Genomic DNA, 14,682 nt, shown 5'->3' on the forward strand with positions numbered 1-14,682 from the left:
TCATAGACCTTAAAATAATCATAAAATAATTATTTCTATCTCGGATTTTTGGTCACGAAACCACTATTCCGACTAGGCCCAAAATCGAGGATATTACAACTCTCCCCCTTTAGGGATTTTCGTCCCGAAAATCTTACCATAAAAGTGGTCTTCACTTTTAATCTCATATTCGTGTCAAGAACTTGCACTTAGACTGCACCTCCAATACATCTCTTCAATTTCTCATATGATATAAAAGCTACAGCCTCAACTCTCAACTGTTCTTAAATTTTCAACCCTTCTCGCTTCCCATGATATCATGACATAAAACCCAGATCTTAACTTGATTAATGGAGACCGAAATTCCAAGAAATCCAACAATCAAAGAGACACGAAATTTCGTGAATCGATGAGTAGGACTTCATTCAATACTGAGATATGATTTATAGATCTTGCCAAACATTTAACAATAGGATACATCACATTTTCCTCTTTCCGCCATGGAAATAATTCGATATGGCCTCAAGAATAATCCTTCTCATTTCCATCCCAATATCAACACCGACAAGGATAATTTTGATAGATCCCAATGCTCGCTTTAACCCTTTAACAACTCCGATTTTATGTAACATCGAATGCTCTAAACTATCACATTACCTCACTGTCTTGAAACACATCATAATTCATACAACAGTACATTACTGAAAATCAGGAAGTCTTTACTCAATGTAGACTAGTCTAGTTCAGACGCTTCGGTTACCAATATTCTCATCTATCCAAACTTTGTCAACATGTAATAAACTTTTCAGCTTTCACAAGACGAAAACCTTATCATTCGTAGTGACTTTAACTAATATCCAACTCTTTCTAATAAATATACACTTCTTGTTCAGACTATTTACTCTTTTATCAGTACAAAAATGAAATTATATTATCAGACTTGAGAAAAATAATCCTGACATAATTGTCGCATGAAATCTTTCAAATAAATAATTCACCATACCAACTGAAACTCGCGCTTTTATCACCTATGCCTTTACTGATGTCAAATCCTTACATAGAAATTAGAAAAATCCCAATACTAAAATCACCACATTACCAAGATCAAATTAGAAGTATAGTCATATTTGACATGATTATCACGAGCTGAAGAACGTACTTCGAACATGGGTCATAATTGACAAATTATAGAACAAAGATAACAAGAAAACAGAATAAAGAAATCCAAGATAGAGAAACCCGGAATAAAGAAATCCAGAATAAAGAGATCCAGGATAAAGAAACCCAAGATACGATACTATGCCGGAGAATCGAAAACCAAACTCATAGAGAAAATACGGAATACCCCGATAATTCTTCAAAGAAAGAAAGTCCAGAAGAAAACATCATTTAATCCCACTGAAATCAAATATAACAAGATCAATATATCTTCCCAAACATATATATCAGATGAAGCATCAAGTAGAAGAAACAGAATCATAATATCATACGTATTCTCTCATCAATTCTTATCAGACGAAATGAAATAGAATACCCGATGAAATAGAGCAATATAAAGACTACCAATGCTTTCATCCAACACCAGAATTAGAAGACATTCCCATATAACAAGAATTTCTTCAAAAGATCAATAGCCATAGAAATATTTCTGAGAATGGGTAAACACATAGAACATCTCAAAAGAGATCGCTAAACTGCTCACCATAATCTGTCACACTCGGATAGTTCACATTTCAAATATCATTTCCCCAACTAGTTCGTCGTCACCAATTTCATATTAAACCATTCACTAAAGAAGGCCAGTTCTGAATAAATTTTGATTTACACTTATCTCGACCTTGCACCGAGTAATTCGATTTACCAAAGAGAATTCCTTCTCTAACTGGACAAGGCATAATTCCAATAATCTTTATATCAATCCGATACTTTATTGGCTCGACTTTACTTATCAGCTCATTTTCAATCTCGATCATACTTATAATTATTCTATCTTTGAACTCTTTGGGTTCTCAACCGAAACTTATTCAATACAAATCTCATGAAATTCCATTATAAGTACCACTTGGTAAGGGGAGGGTTGTAGGACCTCGACTCGACTTTCTTATACATACACATATGACACAACTTCCATCATCATAGCAACATCATCAAAATCATGTCATTCATTCAGGCAATGCAACATTCATGTTGGCTTACACAAATTTTCCTATTGTCCCATTTAGACAATATACTTATGCATACATTCTATGTTTTCTAGATAGATTTACTTATCCATTCATTTAATTAAATTAATTCATGCTCATGACATCATATAAGCCCAAACAAACATATATATTTGCATCACAATCACAACTTTCATTTCGTGCATCATCATGTACATATCATTACAATCATATCATTTAGTCCAACAATTTAACATAGATAAGTTCATTTCATTATAATCCTTTATCTCATAAAAATTATATACCATTAACATTCATCAACTGTGACAGCCCAAAATTGACCCTAGTCGGAATGTGGTTTCGGGACCACAAAACCGAGGCATAAAAATAATTTAAAATTTATTTTGATGCCTATGATATGTGTTAAATTGTGTGTGACATTTTTGATGATTTGATTTAGTGTTATAAATGTGAATTTCACTAGAAAGGGTCTAGTAGTAAACTTTGAAAGTATGATGGGAAGATGTGGGAGGACTAGTTGATCATGCATGCAAAAATAAGGATTTGCATGTCAAATTTCCCCAAAAGAAGCATAGTGGCCGGCCAAGGTAGGTGTTGATGGGCAAGGGAAACATGTTTCCAACATGTTTGGTTAGTGAGTTATGTATGAAGAAATAAAATAAGAATTAGCATTAAAGAAATGAACAAAAAAAAGATGAGCATGGATGCCCCCCCCATTGCCGTGCAACTAAGAAAGAAAACAAAAAAATTTTGTTCATCCTTGTTCTCTCCTTTTGGCCGAAAATACTAAGAGGAAGAAGAGATTTTTGCTTCATTTTCTTTGTTTAGAAGAGATCTAGAAGGAAATTTGGCTAAACTTGCATCAAGAGTAAGGTATGTATGAGGTTGTGTTATGAGTTTCATGCATGTTTTAGTTGCTAACTTGATGTTCATGTTAGCCATGGTTCAAATCCTTGTTATGCCATGGGAAATGGTATTTGGCCAAAGTTGTTATTGTGTTAAAGCCATTGCATGCTAAATGTGAAGCTTGCTAATGATGCATGCAATGATGGATTGTCTACTCTTGAAATTTCTTTGTAGCCATCTTGAGTAAGACATTGAGTTTTCTTTTTGTTTAACCATGATTGAAGTTGAAAGGGCATGATTGTGATGTATTCGCCATGATGCATTCATGAGCATGGTTCATGCTTCTTGCATGTTAGTTAAAATTTGTGTTTTGGATGGCTATGGACACCTTGAAATTCGGCCTTGCACCTATATGTGTATATATGATTGCACATGATATTTTGATTATGAAGAAAGTGATAAATATGTTGTTTAAAGAAGAAATTTGTTGAAGAATGTTGTGAAATTTGCATGTACAATCGGCCTAGTACACATATGATGTGAAAATCTTGCAATTTATTGTTGATTTTGTGCAAGTATGACTAAGTATAATCGGCCACATGAGGGGAATTATTGTGCATGCATTCGGTTAGAGGCAAGCTTAATGATGCCTATTTTTGACTTAGGTAATCGGCTACCTTGTTGTGAGCTAAGGCCGAATGTGTGCGTAATTAAAGAAAATTGACTAAAGTGCTTAGTTATGTGATGTTGAGTCAATGATATGTGTATTCGGCCAAGGGTAGCAAGCGAGACTTTAATGAATTGAATTTGTTTGAATTAGCTCAAGAGCTTAGAGGGCCACAATTGGATAAGGGAAGGAAAAAGTGATCGATTAGCCGTCGGTTGTTCGACAACATCCAAGTAAGTCCTCAAGAAATGACCCTACTCGAATTATGTGAAATGAAATATGGATGTGTAATGATTATTGATTTATGTGTATGAGTATTTGAATGATACCCGGCTAAGTCCCAAGGCGATTATGCAAGTGATATGTTTGTGTTTGAGCCTTAGTAACGAAAATGAAACATGGATGTGTAATGATTATTGATGTATGTGTGTGCATGAGCAATTGAATGATATCCGGCTAAGTCCCAAGACATTTATGCTAGTAATTATATCCGGATAAGACCCAAGGCCATTGTGCTAGTGACCTCATCCGGGCTAAGACCCGAAGGCATTCGTGCAAGTTGTTAAATCCGGGCTAATACCCGAAGGCATTTGTGCAAGTCGTTCTATCCGGGCTAAGACCCGAAGGCATTCGTGCATGTGGTTATATCCGGTTGTATTCCGAAGAAGCTTGGGCTGAAGGTGAGCGTTGGTTGCTGTAATAAATTTAATTAGTACGGTCGAAAAGCCCAAAGGAAAAGGTATGTTTATATGTGCATTGGAAAAGTCGATATGTTTGAGTAACATTCGTTCAATCGACTAACGAATTTTCAGCTATTGAATTGGTTGATATCTTGTGAAAGTATAAAATGATGAAGTGTGAAGTAAGTATGATTATGTGAATGTGTATTAATGAAATGATTCATTTGGCTATGTGAATGTAATGCTTTAGTTAAAGCTGATTTTATTGCTTGAGACTTACTAAGCATAAAAATGCTTACCCCGTTGCTTTGGCTCTCTGTTTTATAGATTTTGCTCGTTAGCGATCGGATTCGGGATCATTAAAGTCGAAGTCATCTACACTATCAAAGCCTCCATTTTGGGTATAATTTTGGTTGAACTTTGAAATGGCATGTATAGGACTACCCTATTGTAGAAGGTCATGTACCTTTCGGTTTTATGTAAGCTTGGATAGCCATGCGAAAATGGCTTAGATACGTTGTTAGTATGATTCTATAATTGTTTGTATGATGATCATTATGGGGTATGGAATGGTTTTGAAAAGATTAGCCATTGGAATGGTTAATCATGATCACACTTGTGCTATGTATGCAAAAAGGGCCAATTGAATCGTGGAAATCATGAAATAGGTAAAGGTTACCTTGAAAACAGATGCTGGCAGCAGCAGTGGTGTGGTTTTGAAAAATCACCAAAATTTGTAGGAATGGTATTAAATAGTGAATAAGTTATGTAAATGAACCTTGATGAGTCTACCTTCATATGGAAGAAACGAAACGGTCATAGGAGTTACTTGTTAAGAGATATTAAAGTTATTGTGAGACAGGGCCAGAACGGTTTCTGGGTCCCCTGTCGCGACTTTAAAAATTTTCTATACATTATCCAGAAAGAATTAGAAGTCATGCCTTATATGTAAAGATTCCATTTTGAGTCTAGTTTCATTAGAAACAAACAGAACCAGTATTAAAGCCCTGTACAGAGAGATATTCAAGTTGTAACGTACAAAGGTCAGAGCAGTCGATCCCTGTAACATGGGTGATTTTAACTAATAAACTGTACCAATTGGCCCGACCAAAAATTCTAGAAATAAATCCATGGAAGGATATATGAGTCTAAATTCAGGGAAAATTCACAGAATCAGTTTCCGAGTTTTGAAACTCGAGATATGATTTTTAAGGCGACAGTGACGCAGTTTTCCAGCCTGTCTGGAAATGCCAAATTGGTCGGTACTTTAAGAGGATTTAGCTCGCCAACCCTCGCGTCCGACACGGCGATGGTCTCGGGCTCGGGTGTTACAATTTTATTGGTATCGAGCTACGGTTTAGTCGATTCTAGGACTACCGTGATATGTTTGGGGTCTAGCTATACATGCCATTAAATGATGAATTGATAGTGTGGTGATTTCTGACAATTTGACTTTGTGTTTGTTTATAGCAATGGATCCCGATCCCAACCGAGCAATAGCTGATGATGTGGAGAGTGTGGCGCTGCTCCGCGCAAGGGACAGCGCGGCGGACTCTCAACCTATAGCCGCAATCCGAATGATGAGGCTAGGCAAGCCTTTTATAGTGTGATGAATGATTGGTTTAACCAATACATTCGAACTAACACGATGCTCCACAACCTCCATTCCCGACAAATGCAACCCTCAAGACCTACAATACCTCCGGTAACTGACCAAATAAGGTCAAGTAAGCCCCCAGTCGATAGGATTCGAAAACATGGGGCCACTGAATTTAAAGCTACGGATGATGACGATGCCGAGCAAGCTGAATTTTGGTTGGACAACACTATCCGGGTGCTCGATGAGCTATCTTGTACACCCGATGAGTGCTTAAAGTGTACCATCTCCTTGTTACGTGATTCCGCCTACTATTGGTGGAGTACTCTGACTTCTGTGGTGCCTAGAGAGCAAGTGACTTGGGAGTTCTTTCAAACCGAGTTCCGAAAAAAGTATATCAGTCAGAGATTCATCGACCAGAAGCGAAAGGAATTTCTTGATCTTAAGCAAGGGCTCTATGTCGCCATCGACTACAAACGAAAATTTGTGAGGCTTAGTCGAGACGCGAGAATGCATTTCGTCCAAGCTATTATGTGTAAACGCTTCGAGGATGGGCTGAATGATGATATAAGGATGTTCGTTGGCATTCTTGAAATACGAGAGTTCAGTAGTACTTGTTGAGCGAGCTTGTAAAGTCAAGAGCTTAGGAAGGAGAAACAAAAGTTGATGTGGGAACCGGAGAATTCGAAAAGGTCCTCGGAAAGTCTCTTCAACAGCATCAAGAGATTTCGAGATGATGTGAGCCGGTCTAGAGGCGCCGGGCTTTTCTAGACGAGATCGCGGTCGACCTCCTGTGACCACACGAGTCACTTCGATCGCCATGGTGGAAATGATCACCGAGAGAGAGCGAGTGTCTCAGATTGTGGCAAATGGCATTCGGGAGTCTGAGGTTCCGTGATCGCCTCGCTATAAGTGTGGATCGGTGACCACTTTATCAAGGACCGCCCGAGGTTGCTTGAACAAAATGTAAGTCAAAGTGGAAACCCGGTGCTACCATCGCCGAGGTAGGCCATCCAAATGCGGGCAATGCTAGTGGCGGTCGAGAGGGTCGAGAGATGCTACAACGAGACCCGAGGCTCGTACTCTGCTAGGACTTATGCCACACGCCAAGACGCCGAGGATCTGCCTCACCGGATGTTATTACCGGTACTTTCACTCTTTTCGATACTAATGTGATTGCTTTGATTGACCCCGGTTCTACTCATTCTTATATATGTGAAACCTTAGCATCCAAAGAAGACTTTGCCTATTGAGTCTCGAGTTTGTAATTCGGTGTCGAACCCTTGGGTCATTACGTGCTTGTCAACAAAGTGTGCAAGAAAAGTCCCCTAGTATTCCGAGGTTCTTGTTTTCCGGCAGACTTGATGCTTTTGCCGTTCGATGAATTCGACGTTATTCTTGGTTTGGATTGGTTGACCATGCACGATGCGGTTGTAAATTGCAAAAGCAAGACTATCGATTGAGATAATTCGGGTTGAGTCTACGGACTTAAAAGGGTTGCCAGCTGTAATATCAGTAATGTTGGCCCGGAAATATGTAAGAAAAGGGTGCGGCGTACCTTTGCGTATGTGCTCGATGACAAGGAGTCGAAAAGAAACCCGAATCGCTGCGATGGTTTGTGAATACCCGGATGTTTTCCCGAAGAATTGCGGGTTTACCACTGTTCGGAAATAGAGTTTGGCATCGAATTGGTACCGGTACCACTCCAATTTCGATAGCTCCGTATCGTATGGCAACCGACGGAATTAAAGGAGTTGAAAGCTCGGTTGCAAGAATTGGTGGATAGAGGTTTTGCCCACCGATTTTTTCGCCTTTGGGTGCGCCGGTGTTGTTTGTGAAAAGAAGGATGGGACCATGAGGTTGTGCATCGACTATCGTCGACTTAATAAAGCGACGATAAAGAACAAATATCCGTTATGCGTATTGATGACTTGTTTGATCAACTCAAGGAGCCTCGGTGTTCTCGAAAATAGATTTGAGATCGGGCTATTATCGCCATAATTCGAGATTCGGACGCACTCAAGACCGCCTTGAGCGAGATATGGTCACTACGAGTTTCTAGTGATGCCGTTTGGACTTACTAATGCCCTGCGGTATTTATGGATTTGATGAATCGGATCTTCGACCATATTTAGATCGGTTCGTAGTCGTATTCATTGATGACATCTTGGTCTATTCAAGAAATGAGACCGAACATCTTTGAACACCGAGGTTAGTGCTGCAAATTCTACGGATAAGCAATTATATGCTAAGTTCAAGAAGTGTGAGTTCGGTTAAGAGAGGTTAGCTTCTTGGGGCATGTGATATCTCAGATCGGCATTCGAGTCGATTCGAACAAAATTTCAGCCATACTTAACCGGAAGCCTCGAGAAATATTACCGAGGTTCGAGCTTTTTGGGGCTTTAGGTTATTACCGACGATTTGTAAAAGGTTTCTCAACGATAGCCACGCCAATGACAAAGCTACTCCAAAAGGATGTTAAGTTCGAATGGACGGAGAAATGTCGAAGAGTTTCGATCAATCGAAAACTTATTTGATGAAGCCCCAATTCTAGTGCAACCCGAATCGCAAAGAGTTTGTCATCTATAGTGACGCCTCCCTACTTGGGTTAGGTTGTGTATTGATGCAAGAAGGTCAAGTTGTGGCCTGCGCGTCGAGGCAATTAAAGCCATATGAGAAAAATTATCCACCCATGATCTCGAATTGGTCGCCATCGATTCGCTTTTAAAGATTTGGCGACATTACTTATTTGGTGAGAGGTGCCATGTGTACTCGGATCACAAAAGTCTCAAATATTTGATGACCCAAAGAGACTTAAATCTGCGACAAAGACGTTGGCTCGAGCTGTTAAAGGATTATGAGTGGTCATTGACTATCACCCGGAAAGGCGAATGTGGTTGCGGATGCCTTAAGTCAGTAAATCATTATTCGCTTACGAGCGATGAATGTGCACTTGTCCGCTCGATCGACAACGTGTTAGTAGCTGAATTGAAAGCCAAACCATTATTGATACATCAAATTTGTGAGGCTCGGAAGGTCGACGATGAGTTGGGTGCAAACGGGCGAGTGTGTTCGAACAAGGAATCGGAGTTTCGGATCGATGATGATGATTGTTTGAGGTTCGAAGTCGTCTGTGTGTTCCAAAGAATTCGGAACTTATTTCGATAATTCTGAACGAAGCCCATTGTAGCCAAATGGCAATCCACCCGGGGAGTACGAAGATGTACAACGATTTGAAACGTCGGTTTTGGTGGCATGGTATGAAACGAGACATCTCCGACTTTGTTTCGAGGTGTTTAATATGTCAACAAGTGAAAGCGGAACATCAAGTGCCTTCAGGATTACTTCAGCCGATCACGATACCCGAGTGGAAATGGGATCGAGTCACAATGGACTTCGTATCCGGACTGCCATTGTCAGTGAGTAAGAAGGATGCGATTTGGGTCGTTGTAGATAGATTGACTAAGTCGGCTCACTTTGTCCCCGTACGTACGGATTTTTCAATGGACAAATTAGCCGAATTGTACGTTTCTCAGATTGTGAGATTACACGGGGTGCCTATTTCTATCGTGTCGGATAGAGATTCGAGATTTACCTCGCGATTTTGGAAGAAGTTGCAAGAAGCTTTGGGTACCAAGTTGCATTTCAGCACCGCCTTTCACCCCCAAACCGATGGTCAATCCGAGCGGATAATTCAGATACTTGAGGATATGTTGAGATATTGCATCCTCGAGTGCGGTGGTTCATGGGAACGATATTTGCCTTTGATTGAATTCGTTTATAACAATAGTTTTCAATCAAGTATTAGGATGGCACCTTACGAGGCTTTGTACGGTCGTAAATGCCGTACACCATTGTTTTGGACTGAGCTCGGTGAAAGCAAAATTTTCGGGGTGGATTTGATTAGAGATGCTGAATAGAAAGTGAAACTAATCCGTGAAAGTCTGAAGATAGCCTCCGATCGCCGTAAGTCGACGCAGATCTTAAGCGTAAGGACATCGAGTATCGTGGGAGATAAAGTGTTTCTCAAGGTTTCGCCTTGAAAAAGATACTCGATTCTACCGTAAGGGCAAGTTGAGCCCGAGGTTCATTGGACCATATGAGATATCCGAGCGAGTCGGTCCAGTGGCATATCGTCTGATTTTGCCCCTTGAACTCGAAAAGATTCACGATGTCTTTCATGTTTCGATGCTTCGACGCTATAGATCTGATCCATCGCACGTGATTAGTCCATCGGAGGTTGAAATTCAAGCCAATATGAGTTATGAGGAAGAACCGATTCGTATCCTATCACGTGAAGTGAAAGAGTTACGAAACAAGCGGTTCCGCTAGTGAAAGTGTTATGGCTCAAACACGGGATAGAAGAAGCTACTTGGGAAACCGAGAACTCTATGAAAGAGCGATACCCAACCCTATTTACCGGTAAGATTTTCGGGGACGAAAATTTCTTAAGTGGGGGAGAGTTGTGACAGCCCAAAATTGACCCTAGTCGAATGTGGTTTCGGGACCACAAAACCGAGGCATAAAAATAATTTAAAATTTATTTTGATGCCTATGATATGTGTTAAATTGTGTGTGACATTTTGATGATTTGATTTAGTGTTATAAATGTGAATTTCACTAGAAAGGGTCTAGTAGTAAACTTTGAAAGTATGATGGGAAGATGTGGGATGACTAGTTGATCATGCATGCAAAAATAAGGATTTGCATGTCAAATTTCCCCAAAAGAAGCATAGTGGCGGCCAAGGTAGGTGTTGATGGGCAAGGAAACATGTTTCCAACATGTTTGGTTAGTGAGTTATGTATGAAGAAATAAAATAAGAATTAGCATTAAAGAAATGAACAAAAAAAAGATGAGCATGGATGCCCCCCATTGCCGCAGTAACTAAGAAAGAAAACAAAAAATTTTGTTCATCCTTGTTCTCTCCTTTTTGGCCGAAAATACTAAGAGGAAGAAGAGATTTTTGCTTCATTTTCTTTGTTTAGAAGAGATCTAGAAGGAAATTTGGCTAAACTTGCATCAAGAGTAAGGTATGTATGAGGTTGTGTTATGAGTTTCATGCATGTTTTAGTTGCTAACTTGATGTTCATGTTAGCCATGGTTCAAATCTGGTTATGCCATGGGAAATGGTATTTGGCCAAAGTTGTTATTGTGTTAAAGCCATTGCATGCTAAATGTGAAGCTTGCTAATGATGCATGCAATGATGGATTGTCTACTCTTGAAATTTCTTTGTAGCCATCTTGAGTAAGACATTGAGTTTTCTTTTTGTTTAACCATGATTGAAGTTGAAAGGGGCATGATTGTGATGTATTCGGCCATGATGCATTCATGAGCATGGTTCATGCTTCTTGCATGTTAGTTAAAATTTGTGTTTTGGATGGCTATGGACACCTTGAAATTCGGCCTTGCACCTATATGTGTATATATGATTGCACATGATATTTTGATTATGAAGAAAGTGATAAATATGTTGTTTAAAGAAGAAATTTGTTGAAGAATGTTGTGAAATTTGCATGTACAATCGGCCTAGTACACATATGATGTGAAAATCTTGCAATTTATTGTTGATTTTGTGCAAGTATGACTAAGTATAATCGGCCACATGAGGGGAATTATTGTGCATGCATTCGGTTAGAGGCAAGCTTAATGATGCCTATTTTGACTTAGGTAATCGGCTACCTTGTTGTGAGCTAAGGCCGAATGTGTGCGTAATTAAAGAAAATTGACTAAAGTGCTTAGTTATGTGATGTTGAGTCAATGATATGTGTATTCGCCAAGGGTAGCAAGCGAGACTTTAATGAATTGAATTTGTTTGAATTAGCTCAAGAGCTTAGAGGCCACAATTGGATAAGGGAAGGAAAAGTGATCGATTAGCCGTCGAAGCGTTCGACAACATCCAAGTAAGTCCTCAAGAAATGACCCTACTCGAATTATGTGAAATGAAATATGGATGTGTAATGATTATTGATTTATGTGTGTATGAGTATTTGAATGATACCGGGCTAAGTCCCGGCGATTATGCAAGTGATATGTTTGTGTTTGAGCCTTAGTAACGAAAATGAAACATGGATGTGTAATGATTATTGATGTATGTGTGTGCATGAGCAATTGAATGATATCCGGGCTAAGTCCCAAGACATTTATGCTAGTAATTATATCCGGATAAGACCCAAGGCCATTGTGCTAGTGACCTCATCCGGGCTAAGACCAAGGCATTCGTGCAAGTTGTTAAATCCGGGCTAATACCAAGGCATTTGTGCAAGTCGTTCTATCCGGCTAAGACCAAGGCATTCGTGCATGTGGTTATATCCGGTTGTATTCAAGAAGCTTTAAATAAGGTGAGCGTTGGTTGCTGTAATAAATTTAATTAGTACGGTCGAAAAGCCCAAAGGAAAAGGTATGTTTATATGTGCATTGGAAAAGTCGATATGTTTGAGTAACATTCGCTCAATCGACTAACGAATTTTCAGCTATTGAATTGGTTGATATCTTGTGAAAGTATAAAATGATGAAGTGTGAAGTAAGTATGATTATGTGAATGTGTATTAATGAAATGATTCATTTGGCTATGTGAATGTAATGCTTTAGTTAAAGCTGATTTTATTGCTTGAGACTTACTAAGCATAAAAATGCTTACCCGCTGCTTTGGCTCTCTGTTTTATAGATTTTGCTCGTTAGCGATCGGATTCGGGATCATTAAAGTCAAGTCATCTACACTATCAAAGCCTCCATTTTGGGTATAATTTTGGTTGAACTTTGAAATGGCATGTATAGGACTACCCTATTGTAGAAGGTCATGTACCTTTCGGTTTTATGTAAGCTTGGATAGCCATGCGAAAATGGCTTAGATCGTTGTTAGTATGATTCTATAATCGTTTGTATGATGATCATTATGGGGTATGGAATGGTTTTGAAAAGATTAGCCATTGGAATGGTTAATCATGATCACACTTGTGCTATGTATGCAAAAGGGCCAATCGAATCGTGGAAATCATGAAATAGGTAAAGGTTACCTTGAAAACAGATGCTGGCAGCAGCAGTGGTGTGGTTTTGAAAAATCACCAAAATTTGTAGGAATGGTATTAAATAGTGAATAAGTTATGTAAATGAACCTTGATGAGTCTACTTTCATATGGAAGAAACGAAACGGTCATAGGAGTTACTTGTTAAGAGATATTAAAGTTATTGTGAGACAGGGCCAGAACGGTTTCTGGGTCCCCTGTCGCGACTTTAAAAATTTTCTATAAATTATCCAGAAATAATTAGAAGTCATACCTTATATGTGCAGATTCCATTTTGAGTCTAGTTTCATTAGAAACAAACGGTACCAGTATTAAAGCCCTGTACAGAGAGATATTCAAGTTGTAACGCGCGAAGGTCAGAGCAGTCGATCCCTGTAACATGGGTGACTTTAACTAATAAACTGTACCAATTGGCCCGACCAAAAATTCTAGAAATAAATACATGGAAGGATATTTGAGTCTAAATTCAGGGAAAATTCACAGAATCAGTTTCCGAGTTTTGAAACTCGAGATATGATTTTTAAGGCGACAGTGATGCAGTTTTCCAGCCTGTCTGGAAATGCCAAATTGGTCGGTACTTTAAGAGGATTTAGCTCGTCAACCCCTCGCGTTCGACACCGGCGATGGTCTCGGGCTCGGGGTGTTACATCAACATTCGACATCCAATCAAGACAAGGACATTTTCATTCGTATCATAATATTATGACCTTTATTCATACCTCTACTACTTTCTATTTATTCCGTTCATCTTATCAAGTAAGCCACATAGACTACATCATATGAGCATTACGCAAATATGGATATTTATCACATATGTATCATAAACTTTTATTCATACTTTTCTGAACCGAGACTTATCATAATCATAATTTTACTCAAATACCTTCACATAACATTGAACATGGTCGGCGCAGCTCGGTTGGAGAGTACCCTGTCTAAATAAGACGGTACTCATACGCGTCGGAAGACATCACACTATCACAGATCAGTGGCATGTATAGCTAAACTTTTACACATGCTAGGTTAGTCCGAGAACCGACTAAACCAGCTCTAATACCACAAAATGTAATGCCCCGTACCCGAGACTGTTGCCGGAGTCGAACACGAGGTGTTAACGGACTTAATTCATTACTTAAACAGCTCATACAATTTATTTTAAAATTTCCAGACAAGCTGTCTAACTGCATCACAGTCGCTTTAAAAATCAGATCTCGAGTTCCGAAACTCAAAATCCAATTCCGTAAATTTTTCCTGAAACTAGACTCATATATCTATCTAGTAATTGTTTTTCTAGAATTTTTGGTTGGGCCAATTAGTACAGTTTATTAGTTAAGGTCTCCCCTGTTTCAGGGTTTCACTACTCTGACCTCTGGGTATTACGAATCAGATATCTCAATGTACAGAGCTTCAATGACTATTCCGTTTGTTTCTAATAAAACTAGACTCAATAAGGAATCTGTACTTATAAATAATGACTTATAATTACTTTTTTACAATTTATGGTGAATTTCCAAACTCAGAACAGGGGATCCAGAAATCGCTCTGGCCCTGTTTCACAAAACTTTAAACATCTCATAAAATATAACTCATATACCTGTTTTGTTCCATTCATATGAAAATAGACTCATAATTATTTAATTCCATATTTTATTCATCATCTAATTATGTCTCTACTATTTTTAATGATTTTTCAAACTCACGTCACT

The sequence above is a fragment of the Gossypium arboreum genome, chromosome 7 (assembly GCF_025698485.1).
Source record: "Gossypium arboreum isolate Shixiya-1 chromosome 7, ASM2569848v2, whole genome shotgun sequence".
Classification (NCBI taxonomy): Eukaryota; Viridiplantae; Streptophyta; class Magnoliopsida; order Malvales; family Malvaceae; genus Gossypium; species Gossypium arboreum.